At 33.2% G+C, this 13,540-nt stretch overlaps 2 long non-coding RNA genes across 7 annotated transcripts; both read left to right on the top strand.

The window, feature by feature from the left end:
* The first annotated feature begins 1,643 nt into the window (after positions 1–1,643).
* Positions 1,644–3,223, top strand: LOC145791011 (uncharacterized). The gene is made up of 2 exons (XR_014330590.1): positions 1,644–1,777; positions 3,014–3,223. It is a non-coding gene; the product is annotated as an uncharacterized LOC145791011 (long non-coding RNA).
* A 5,020-nt stretch (positions 3,224–8,243) lies between these two features.
* On the top strand, positions 8,244–12,473 carry LOC114296949 (uncharacterized). Of its 6 annotated transcripts, none has more exons than XR_014330585.1 (6): positions 8,365–8,877; positions 9,450–10,206; positions 11,078–11,226; positions 11,629–11,686; positions 11,907–12,162; positions 12,252–12,473. It is a non-coding gene; the product is annotated as an uncharacterized LOC114296949 (long non-coding RNA). The 6 variants fall into 6 exon arrangements; XR_014330586.1 differs by having other exon boundaries at positions 11,907–12,081; XR_014330584.1 differs by lacking the exon at positions 12,252–12,473 and having other exon boundaries at positions 8,244–8,877; positions 11,907–12,174.
* The last annotated feature ends 1,067 nt before the right edge of the window (positions 12,474–13,540 follow it).

The following is a 13,540-nucleotide window of genomic DNA, read 5'->3' on the forward strand; positions in this document are numbered from 1 at the left end:
TAGAATTTAAAATATAGCTATACAAGACCATATCTTTTTAAATATAGCTATATTTATAATTAATTTTAATCTATCTATTACCTATCCTTATTTATATTATTATATAAATAAAAATGTTGTACAATAATTGAAATTCAAAGTACTAATCTATTTTTTTTTCAAAATTTAAAATTGTTAAAATGCATATGTTGCAATATCATTAATTTCTTTTTATTATAAATTTTATTTTATAAATCTTATAAGATTTGTTCAACAACTAATATTCAATTTTTGTAAAAAAATTCCAATATATTCCTTCCAAAAGTTAATATAGCAAGTCTACAAAATCATATTTTAAAACTCAAAATAATTAATATTTTTATTTTTATTTTATTTATTTTTGTTTTCAATAAGCATGTGAAAATATAAATAATATCCAAATCAAATTATACGTATTAATAAATATGATATTAGTTTTAATTGTAATAGCATCTTTTTAAAGTCTATTCATTTAAAAAAAAATTAATATCTTAAATTACATGCTATGATGATTTTTTTTTATTCATTATGTTTTTAAAATTTCTTTAATTATTTTCCTTTCAAAAATCAATATAACAATTTTTCAAAATTCATATATTTTTATTCTACAATAGTGAAGTATTAGAACTATGTCGTTTTTTTTTTATAACAAAGCATAATTTTAATTGTTAATTGTCAATATAACAATTTTAATCTATGTTTATGAGTAAATATTATAGTAAAGAAACATTTGAAACAAAACTCTTAAACTTATGTATAAAATTTAATTTACGAAAGAAAAAATATAAAAAATTAAATATAATTATCATAATTTTAATAAATAATATATTATCCCGTGCTATCTAATAATATCTACCTCTCAACTAAGGCTGAGCAAGAAATTCGTAAAATTCGTAATCCGATCCGGTCCAGTTCAATCCGATAGGTTTGGATTGGTTTTTTGAATCCGTGGTTCAGTTCCAGATTGAAAAATTCAAAATCCGTAGGCCACGGATCGGTTCCGGATTGAACCTCACGGTTCCGGATTGGAACCGATCCGGACCATCTAAAAATAATCTATATTTTTATACTATATACCTTCCCACACCATATAATTTCTTATATGATATAAAAACTACGGCCGTGATTGAGGCCTCGAAAATGAGGCTCGAAATTGCCTCGAATGCATTTTTTTTTTCTGGGCTAATACATTGCAGAAAAAAATAAATAAAAATAATAATAATAATAATAACAAGCAAAGCATCAATCCAGCAAAAAAAAAAAAAAATTCGAGGCAAATTTGAGCCAAAAAAATTTGAGGCCTCAATCATTAATCTAAAAACTAAAATGTAAACCTAATCCAGCAGCCTCCCCTTCACGCCTCTCAGTCTCATCTCGTCTCAGGTCTCTATTCTATATCGATGGTGTCTCTCTCTCTCTTTCCCATCTCAGACTGAGTTCTCTCTCTCACTCTCATCCATCTCAGATCATATCGGTGTGCTGCTGCTATCTCTCCGTTGGTGAGCTCTCTCTCTCTCTCTGTTCTCATCTCTCATCTCTCTCTCGGATCGGTGACTATTTTTGTTTATTTATTCCCAGATCTCCATCTTAGATTAGATCGATCTATAGTTGTTGTCTTCCTCTTTCGGTGAGCTCCTCTCTCTCTCTCTCTCTAACACTTTGAAATAGGTTTAATCTGTAACACTCTGAAATAGGTTCCCAGATCATCCATCGCAGATTAGATCGATTGTTCATGTCATCTACAATGGATTCAGTGAATGTAAGTAGGAGGTTTTTTTTTTCTGTTTTTATTTTTATTTTTATTTTTATTGTGTTTTATGTTTACATTATGTTTTTATTATGTTTTTTAGATCGATTGTTTTTTTTTCTGTTTGTATTTCTATTTTCTGTTTTTATTTTTTATTTTTTATTTCTGATTTCATCTCTGTTTTGTATTTCTATTTTCTGTTGTTGTTTGTAACCATTGATGCACAGATCAGTGTTTATGGAAATTAAACTAGTTAGAAACATTGATTGGTTCTACTTCAAAGCACAAAAGTGTCGAAGATGTCTAGGATTTAAAGCCTGAAAGAGCTTGAGTTGATGTCCAGGATTTCTGACCTCTCGGAGCTTATTTTTTATTTCTGCTTTTTAATGTGTTTTTTGTTGATGGGTTTTCATTTTTAACGCTATTCAATCCAGTTTCAAGACTCAATTTTTTTTTTTGTCTGATACTTTCATCGAATACCTGGGCTGCATAATTTGTTGATGTTTGAAATTTTTTCTCTCCTGCATTGTGTGAGCGTCTTTGCCATAAAATTTAATGGTTTCAGAGTGTGTTTCTGTGTTAATTGGAAGATCCAGTTGCATATTGAATGTTTTTATTGATGGGTTTTCCTTCATGTTGTAATTTTATTTGATCCAGTTTGAAAGCTTTTAGTTTTTTTATTTTTATTTTTTGTTCTTGCATCAAATACTTGGACTGTGTTGAGCTTTGAAAATGTTTCTGTAGAGCATTGTGTGAGTCTCTTTGTCATAGACTTGAAAGAGTTTCAGAGTTTGTTGATGTGTTAATTAGAAGATCAAGTTTCATATAGTTACTTTTGGTTCTAATCAACTTGATCTTTGAGTTTTGTTGTGGTGTTTGTTCATTTGTTTACATTGTATATAATTTATTGAGGTTCTTTGTTTGGTTCTTAAGTTATGAATATTGAAATGGTAAGTATATCAATTCGAACCAAAAGAGAGATTGCATAAATAGTAATTTTTTTTTAGAAAGTAGGAACTAGGAATTGCTTGCATGTTGAATTTCTGTTTTACAATGCTCTTTACCTTTTTCTTTTTATTCCCTCTTCTTTACCTTTTTCTTGTTGGAATTGATTCAGCACTATTGTTGATGTGTGCTTGCTTGGAATGGATAATGTTTGCTTAGAATGGAGGATGTTTGCTCCAGTTTATAATGGAATGGATGTTGTTTACTTGGAATGGGTGTTGTTTTTACTTATATTGTTTACAGGTTTACAGGAATGGAGTTGCTATTGGAATGGAAATGCTAGTGGCATAGGATGTTTACAGGTTTTCAGTTTATGGAAATGCTAGTGGAATAGAATGGAAATGCTAGTGAAATGAAAGTTTAATTTGGAATGGTTTACAGTTTATAATATTGTTTACAGGTTTTCAAATAGGATGTTTACTTATATAATATTGTTTGCAAGTTTACCACTCAGATTATATTGTTTACAGGCTGCTATTGGAATGGATGTTTAATTATATTGTAGACAGGTTTTCAGCAGCTATGTTGCTATTGGAATGAAAATGTAATGTCTATATTTTTTTTGTTATTTAATTATTTAAATCCGTGGTCCTAAACCGATCCAATCCGTGTTTCAACGGATTGGTTCGGATTGGTTCCACAATTTAAACGGATTGCATGGGTTCTAATTTTCCAGGAACCGTAGATAACGGATTGATCTTGGTTTTCTCCCAATCCAGACCAATCCGATCCATGCTTCCGTCCGAAAACTCTCTCTCACTGACTTCTATTATCTCTCTATCCCTCACTCACCGACTCAAATCTCTGCGTCTTTCCGGTCTCTCATCTCTCTCTCTCTCTCCCCCTCACTGACTTCTCTCCTCTCTCTCGATCCCTCACTCACTGTCACTGACTCAGATCTCTCTCTTTGAGTCTCACCGTTTCTCTCATCTCTCTCCCTCCCTCCCTCCCTCCCTCACTCAGCAATCATCTAGATCCATCATCACCGATCTGAACAGATCCTGAACCGTGGCCCATCCGTGAAGCTTCCGTTGCCACCGATCTGAGCAAGACCAGGACCGTGACTGTGAAGCCCCCCTTCTCTTTCTCTCTCTCTCTCTCTCTCTCTCTCTCTTTATATATATATATATATGTTGTTGATGTTTTAATTTTTTTTTAAGTTGTATATATATATTAGTTGTTGCCACCGATCTGTTGTCTGCTGTTGTTGATGATTGTTGTTGATCTGAATAGTTGGTCTGTGTGTGTTGTGAACAGATAAGTCGGGATATTTCGGGGTCGGGGAAACCCGATCCCCATTAGGGAACGGGGGTGGGGGAGGTAAGGGCCTTGGATCGGAGGCGAGGACGGGGATGTTTTTACTTTTGGGGATCGGGGACGGGGACAGGGAGTGGCATCCCTGACCTCGCCCGGCCCGTTGCCATTCCTACGTATCAGTCTCAAAAAGGGATGAACAGAGATATGGAGGTGGATGAAGGTAGGAAGGGGTGGGTCACTGCCACTGGTGGAGAAAGTGTGGAGGAGTGGGGTTGCCGAGGAAGGGTGGTCCAGAAGCACATCATTATTGGTAATAGTCTTAACCGATACAATTTCCTTTGGTTTTTGTCTTCAGTCTTCAAATCTGGCAGTGGAGCAGCGAGTGAGGTTCTGGGTTGTGCAATTATGGTCATCACCGCTGGTGCTAGAGGCATCAGTGAACCCAATATCACTCTCCTAGTGGGTTGCTCAACTTGCTTTACTGAATAATGATTCACAACTTCCTCTGTTTCCTCAACATCTGTCCTTTACTGATAGTGTGTCGGTCACTTGTCTTTGTGCATGCCTACCAATTGTTTGTTGATATGCCCAAGTGTGGTGGGCCAAATATGATTGCTTTTCTTCTGCATTTTAGATTAGTGGCCCAAGCTGAAGAAGTCCTATTTTCAACTTGGTACCTTTATTTATTTGGTTTGGAGTTATTACTTGCCCTCAAATTGTTTGAATGCTTTTTACTTGGTTATAGTTTCAATTTTTTTTGGTGGTAATGCTTGATTTTGTGAGTTTTTTCAGATGGGTGGGTTTGTGGGTATGATAGTGCCAGTTGTGGAAAACAGTGATGGTGGATGTGAGAGGATGGAAGGTGGTGGGGTAAGTTTGGGTGGTGGAATCTGGTTGTGTTAATTAGACTTATAGAAGAAAAGGAACACGATAAGGAAAAGTGAGAAGATAGTAGTGAAGTAAATTTTTATTTTTAGTTGAAGGGATTAAGGTCATTCTAGTTTTTCTGTTTCCTCCACTTAGAGATAAATACTGAACCTCTCATTGACATTTTGCTTGAGTGGGGCTGGGTCATCCCTGGCAACCCCCACACCGATTCTGATTCTATATGCTGGTTTGTGGACGAGATTTCATTGTGTAATATTGTTAAGCAATCAACAACAATAGAAAATGGGATGCATTCTAGAGGTATGATTGGGTTCAACAAATGTGACCATTCAATTGCGCTAGGCTTCAGAACAGCTGCTTGGCCTTTTGGTGCATTAGAAGAAATCATGAAAGAATCCATTCTGAATGCTCTAAAACTCGGGTATAGGCACTTTGATGCGGCTGCAGTTTACTAGTCAGAGTAGATTCTTGGTGAAGCTATAGCACAAGCTCTACAGCTCAGCCTCATTCAATTTCGCACTGAGGTTTTCATCATATCCAAACTTTGGTGCTCTGATGCACATCCTGACCGTGTCCTCCCAGCACTACAAAATACTTTGCAGTAAGACAAGACAATTTTCATTTATACTAATAATTAACAAACTCATACATAGTATTTTATTTTGGTTCTGTTTTATTACATGTATTTTTAAGAGACTTGGGTTGGAGTATTTAGATCTATATCTCATTCACTTTCCAATCAGCCTGAAATTAGGGGGCTACGAGGTGCCTTTCAGTAATAAGGACCTTCTTCCCATGGATTTCAAGTTTGTGTGGGAAGTTATAGAGGAGTGTCATAAACTCGGCCTCTCCAAGCATATCGGAGTTAGCAACTTCTCTTGCAAGAAGCTTCAACAGTTACTTCTCACATCAAAGATCCCTCCTACTGTCAATCAAGTGAGTGTTCTATTTTCAACAAATAAGTCTATTATGTTGGTTTCAATAAAGAGATTTGAGAATAAGGAGATGGAAAAACAATGAAAGAAGGTAAGTTGAGATAGAAGATATTTAATAGGATTTTTGTAGCTAGAAAGAAAATTCTTAGCATGATTATTGTTGCTAGAAAGAATATGTTTAGTATAATTTCAAATAATTATTTTTATATTGTTTTTCAATTTTATCATGTTAAGACTATTTAACTCAATCTTAAAATTGATAGATAAACTATCATATCAAGTTAATGTGCTTGAATGATTAAGGTCAAATCCCTTCATTTCAAATTCAGATCCACAATTAGTCCAAAGTCACTTCCCTCTAGAACAAATATCATATCAATCGTTATTTATTTTTTTATTTTTTTTGAAGAATTTTGCAAATGGCCTTGAGTATTTAAAAAAAAAAATACTAAATTATTATTTTTTTTAGTACTCGAGGTCATTTGCAAAATTATTTTTTAAAAAAAATTAATGATTGATATGATATTTGTTGTTCTAGAGGGAAGTGACTTGAGACTAATTGTGGATGTAAATTTGGAATCAAGGGATTTTTATTTTTTTTCACCAGTAAAAAAGAAAAATTTATTAATGCAATTTGCAAAGATTACATCAATAAAAACTCCAAGCTGCAAAATGGCATCATGGCAAAAATATTCAACACATCAACTAAGCAGACCAACCCAAAAAACAAAAACACAGCCACAGCAGCAAAGCTTCCCAATTGCAGAAATTGATGAACAAACCTGCTAGTACCAGGATCATCTATGCCCATCCAATCAACCACTATACATTAACCCACTTCCACAAACATTCTTCTAAAGAAATCAAAGGATTTGACCATAATCATTCAAGCACATTAACTTGAAGTTTGATATGAGAGTTTACCTATGAATTTCAAGATTGAGTTAAATAGTTTTATCATGATAAAATTGAAATAATTATATAAAAATAATTATTTGAAATTATGCTAAGCATTTTCTTTCTAGCTACTAGAATCATGCTAAGAATTTTCTTTCTAGCCACAAAAATCTTATTAAACATCTTCCGTCTCAACTTACCATCTTGCCTTGTTTTTCTATCTCCTTATTCTTAAATCTCTTTATTTGAAACCAACATAATAAACTTATTTGTCGAAAATAGAACACTCACTTGATTGACAATTGGAGGGATCTTTGATGTGAGAAGTAACTGTTGAAGCTTCTTGCAAGAGAAGTTGCTAACTCTGATATGCTTGGAGAGGCCGAGTTTATGACACTCCTCCATAGCTTCCCACACAAACTTGAAATCCATGGGAAGAAGGTCCTTATTACTGAAAGGCACCTCGTAGCTCTCGGATTTCAAGCTGATTGGAAAGTGAATGAGATATAAATCTAAATACTCTAACCCAAGTCTCTTAAAAATACATGTAATAAAACAGAACCAAAAAGAAGTACTATGTATGAGTTTGTTAATTATTAGTATAAATGAAAATTGTCTTGTCTTACTGCAAAGTATTTTGTAGTGCTGGGAGGACACGGTCAGGGTGTGCATCGGAGCACCAAATTTTGGATGTGATGCAAAAGCTCAATGCGAGATTGAATGAGGCCGAGCTGTAGAGCTTGTGTTATGGCTTCACCAAGGGTTTGCTCTGACTGGTAAACTGTAGCCGCGTCAAAGTGCCTATCACTACAACAAAACTAACTATTTACGGCTTTAAGTTTATGGCATACATCAAATGTATGTTGTAATTAGTACATTTTACAGCTTTTTTCTTTTGCAAGTCGTTAATGCTTTTTCAATAACGACATACATATTATGTAAGTCGTTAATTCATATGTTTATGACATACAAAAGTATGCCGTAAAAAAATATGTATTTTCACGACTTACAAAAAAATGTCGTAAATATTTGCATTTAAGACGATATGCATTTCATGTTGTAAAATATTATAACTTTACACGGCATGCATGAACATGTCGTGAAAAATTCAAAAAAATAAAAATAAAAATTCAATCTAATTTTTTATGGCATGCAAAAGAATGCCATAAAAATGTATATTTTCATGACATATAAAAATATGTCATAAAATATTTGCACTTAAAACGACATACATTTCATGTCGTAAAATGTTATAACTTTACACAAACAAGCCAACTGTAACTACTTTAAAATTTACTAAAACATAAATAAATATAATATGAATAAAATACAATTAAATTTCAATCACATTCTCTTTTTGTATTTTTTAATTTTTATCCAAATTTATAATTCAAACAAAATTTTAAGATTTTTATACAAACATAAAAATAAAATATAAAATTCACTATAAGAAATTGGTGATTTAAAGACTATTATTTAGAAACCAATTGAATTTAGTCTCTAAAAATCATCATTTACAGACAAAAATAAATTTTAAGAGAACATTATACAAATACTATATTCCTTTATGATGGGTCAAAAAAAATTATTTAAAGACTTTTAGGGATCCAAAAAAAAAAAAGTTAAAACTTATGCTGATTTGGGCACTTGACCCCATCTGTGAGGTAGGCAATGGAGACTAATTAATTTGGTTGCTAAAGGTTGTCAAATCCGCGCTGAACTCAATTGATCCCTCCTCCTTTCGATCCCTCCTTCAGTTGTCAAATACGTGCATTCTTAAGCTGGATTCCTTCATTTACTATAATCGATCTCAGCCAGGGCTCAATCGACCTCAGCTATTTGTCTAGGACTCAATTGATCTTCAGCTTCGATCGATCTTTGTGCTCAAAATAGTTAGGACTCAATCAATCTTCAGCTTCGATCGATCTTAGCTAGGACTCAATCGATCTTCAGCTTCAATCCGAATCGATCTGTGTGCCGCCTCATATCAGAATTGATCTCTAGCTTTCATTTTTCAGAATCGATTGATCATATCTGAATTCATCTTTCAGAATTGATCTTCAGCTTTCATCTTTCAGAATCAAGCTTCAGCTCCAACGTAGACCTGAGTTCTTTGGCTTCAATCTGAAGGTAAATCGATTTGATTTTTTTGCAGATATATATAAGTTTGAGTAAATCGATTTGGTTTCTAACCAAGATCGTAGTAATTTGGATTCAATAGCGATTTGGTATGTTTTCAATCTCTTTCTCTCTTTGCATAGCACAGCATGTATACATGTACATATCTATATATATACTCCTCTGTATTCATTCAAATTGCTTGAATTCAAAATTCTCTACCACTATTGCTTGAGTTTTTCTTGGTAATTATTCGTGAGATTAGGATAGGGATATATGTTGCTTTGAAATTTAAATCTCATAAGATTACAGATAGTATATTGAGTTGTTCAGGTTTATTTTGAATGTAGATCTTACTATAATTGAATTTAATATCAGTCATTTAATAAATTTTTTGTAAATCATTTTATGATTGATTCTTTATTCTTAACATTGTTGTTATTTTTTAGGGCATTATTATTCAAATCTAAAAATTAAAACCAATTTTTGTAAAGTTAGATATATAAAATTAGATTAAGGATCATCTCTTGTCAAATTTTTGTCACAGCTGAATTTGTTCATAGCAGTGACGGATTTTCTTGCAGGAAATAAGCTCTCTGGCATATTTGCGGCAACTATTTCTTGCTGGAAATAAGCTCTCTGACAAAGTCATGTGTTTTTGCTTCTTTAGCACTAGTATATTTATGATATGGTAATGCATTCCATGGGAAACACTGAGTATTGAAGGCTTTGTTTAGTTAAGTCCACCACTGCTCCTTCTAACCTATGTTTGCTATGTTTGAGCATGGATCTTAAAGTTACTAACACAATACGCCGGAAAAAGTGACTTATTATATTTTCTCATGGTATTTGAACCATTTGTTTTGTGTTTTCTTAAAATTGCTTTCTTGGGAGAAAATGGAAGTGGGATCTGTTGAGGGTAGTTTCCTGTTTAATTATCACATGCCACACACTACAAGACTCTGTTTGGTCTGTGGTGCATGTCTGATGTGGATCACCAATGATTTCTAGTAAGACCAATGTGACAATGATTGCTCATATTGGTATATGTAAATTTTCTTTCTATTATTCTCCTAAAGTGAGGGTTTAGTTTAGTAGAAGCGGTTGATCACACCACTAATGATTTTATTGGCTTTCAAGTTTTAGAAAGCAGAAAATAATTAACAAAAATGCTGTCATAGCGGATAAAGAAAGCCATCACTGACAACCTAAAGAAACTCGCCAACTTGATTGACCTTGTAAATCTTCCTTCAACGCTTTGAGAATTTGTGGGTTAATCTCAGATCTCGTTTGGGCTGTTTCATGCGTGTCTGGTCATACATCAAGGCCAACAATTTCCAGGTCCTCCATGTCTCCCTTATGTTTATATATTCAATTATGTAGTTGAAAGTTTTAGAAAGTACATATATTTTTTCTTAAGTAACTATAACTTGTATGATTGATTAACAATCCATGATGCACATACTACTGATTGTGTCTTTATCTTACGTGGATCCTAATGCATTAGGTTTTGTGGTTTCATTTGGGAAGTGTGAGAATAATTTTTTAATGATTTAACAAATGTAATGATCTCTCATTTCCATATATTCCATCATTTTTCTCATTACTACATTAGTTACTCACTTCAAAAAGTTGTGTCACTTTACTTGTGTGTGGTAAAAGAAAGTTTCCTTTGACTTATCAAAAATAAAAAATAAATTTCCCTAGATTTGTACTTTGCATTTTCAGGAATTTGATAGTGGAAAATTTTTATGCTATGACAGGTTCATTTTCTCATACTTTAAACATTTGTCTAATTTTCTGCATTATTTTGGAAGGTCCATGTTGTGTTTATTGGTACAATAAATTTACAATGCTTATTGTTAAAAGAATTACAGATAACAATAAATTCACAATGCTTATTGATGGTTTTTTTTCTTTCTTCTTCTAGGTTGTTAAAACCTTCATCCCTAATTTTAGTTGTGACAATCATTACTGAGTCCTTTTTTTTTTAGGTACCCAGCAACAGAAATCTTGCAGCCTCTGTTGCCCTGTGATTTCAAGAAGTAACTGTGAAATTATGTATTAGCATTGCCTTTACATTTTGATCCTGAAGTGATAATATATGGGGTTTCTTTTGCACATTTGGACGAGTCTGGATGGATCCATTACTCTCTCTCTCTCTCTTTTTTTTTTTTTTATATCCTGACTGAGTTTTTTCTTTCTTGCTTAGGATCCAAATAACAGGAACGTGGTCAATTGTGATGAAAAGTTGAGGAGTATTTTGTTGGGTAAACCTCAAGTTGAGCTTGCTGAACTTCCTACACTGATCAAGCTGCATTTCCCAAAATAGGCAAAATGATTTTAACTATTTGAATTAAGGTGCTTATCTTCTTTAAATTCTCCTTATATACATTACCAAACACTCTTGCTGCTTCACGTTGTGATAAATTAATTGGTGAGATATTTTTATGTTCCATTTTGTTACTAGCTAAATGGATTCAGTTTTTGATTTCCATTATATCATTTTTTAGCCAGTTTCTTATTTGAGTTTTTTATTTGGACTTACTGTTTTTTCCTTATAATATCTCAACTCTACGCCCATATACCATGGCTGATAAGTACTTAAACATCCTTGAGTTGACCTTATTCTTGGCTGATTTTGTGGAATTACCTTCATAACATCTCAACTGCCAATTGTTACAAATGCACACATATCTCTCTACAACAGTAGGAACTGAACCCAGGTACACCTGTTGTGCTCTCATATTATTCTTGTTTCAGGCCTCCTTAACTACAATGCTGGGATGGCATTGCACATCTGAAGTTTGAAGATACAGAGGTTGGTTTTCTGAACTGCAACTGTATTGCATAATTGTGAGAACTACACAATTTTGGGAACAAAATCTTAATTTATGAATCTAGACTAATTAATTCATATGAATACTGAGAGCAGCACTGATGATTACATATGTTACAATATACATAAGGAAATTATAGGAATACACCTAGGGAATTCTTAATGGTGTAATCAGCGGCAATACCATTTGTCTTCTTTGTAGGATGGAAGGAATCCCAGAATACATATTTATTGGCATCTGTACAAGTGAAAGGGTTGAATTTGTCACATATGTAACCCATCTCAAGCAAGCCAGTTGCACAACATACTATTGTTGCTTTGTCAAATCCTGTCACAAGGAATACTAACATATTAATTTCAGCACAGAAAAGCCGGATGTGAGTAATAATTTTGAATTTGTATGGAACACAAATGAATAATGACAATTAAGGATTAATTCCTTCCTAATATAAGCCAAGGTATTTGAATTATGTATCCTGAAAATAATATATGCTCAAAAGAATTGATTATCATTATGCAGGTTGTTGAGTTTGTCCTGGCTTTGCAGGAAGCTCGATGCTTTTCTGTTGTTCTGGAATGTTGTGCTTGCACCTGTTATTGCTTCTGCAACATCTACTCTTTGAATCCCTACAATTGGTATTGGGACAGGACCTTTCTGTATTGGCCAAGTTAATTCCTTGCCCATAAACCCATCTCAAGCAAACCTTCAATGCAGCAACATTTAAATTATATGAAGTCTCATACTCTAAATAGAAAAGACTCGATGGAAGAATTAGTTGTAGATTATTCTAATTTGGACTTCATAACTCATATTTTGCTTCATTTAACAAAACTCAAATCAATGATGGGGATCTTACTAAAATCGTCACCTATGATCTAATGGTTTAGTATTTGCATAGTGACTATGATTTGACCTTTAGACCAGGTATTATGGGTAATAGTTGTAGAAGTCTAGAGAGTTTGCCGAATAGGGCTTGTGATAGGTGTAGTCCTAATTGGATTGGAATTTGGGTTAGCAGTTATTATCCAGTCACCAATAGCTATTGGTTATAAGCTTGTGAGATCCTATCACACATAGAAAGACTGGATATGGTTTTTTTTTTTTTTAATTGATCAGCGAAAGTTAGTAGTTAGATTAGCACCTAAGGGGAATTGAACTCCCACCCTCATCTTGCAAGCACTTGTAAGTCTTGCCCTATTTCACTCCTAAGAATGGAACTAAAGCCCTCCTCATAGGAGAGACTTGATGGCCAAATGATAATCCCTTGGTTAAACTGGATATGGTACCATATTGTCTCGTTTTGTTTGCTGATATTCGTCAACGATCATTAATGCAAGTATGCAATCTTTTAACAAACTAGTATGTTATTGCAATAATTTATTGCTATTGGGTTATGATCCCTACATTATAATATGCTTAGCAATAATGATTATTATATCATTATTGATTACAAGCATCACAAGATTTTCAGTTGTTAGTGGAGATCATGATGTAGACCTTAAATGGCATAAATTTATGTATTTGGATATACCATGTTGAGAATGAACAGTTATCGTAGTTAGAATAAACATATTAGAAAATTAGAAGGATATAAGAATATGGCAGTAGGAACGTGATTGCGATTGTTGGCCATATATGTGTTTTGGTGGCCACTGTAATTTTGGTTTAGACTTTGAATTATGCAATTTTAAGTGCTTATTTTTGTGCATGTATATATATAAATAGGCAGAGCATCTACAACAGATGCCTTACATTTGTTTTTTAACTAAATTAAGGAGTTAATTATTCAAAATCATCTCCCAACAGATTTTCTACTCCAGCTCCCGAGCTGCTAC

This window comes from Camellia sinensis, chromosome 5, assembly GCF_055761805.1.
Source record: "Camellia sinensis isolate YWXY chromosome 5, ASM5576180v1, whole genome shotgun sequence".
NCBI lineage: Eukaryota > Viridiplantae > Streptophyta > Magnoliopsida > Ericales > Theaceae > Camellia > Camellia sinensis.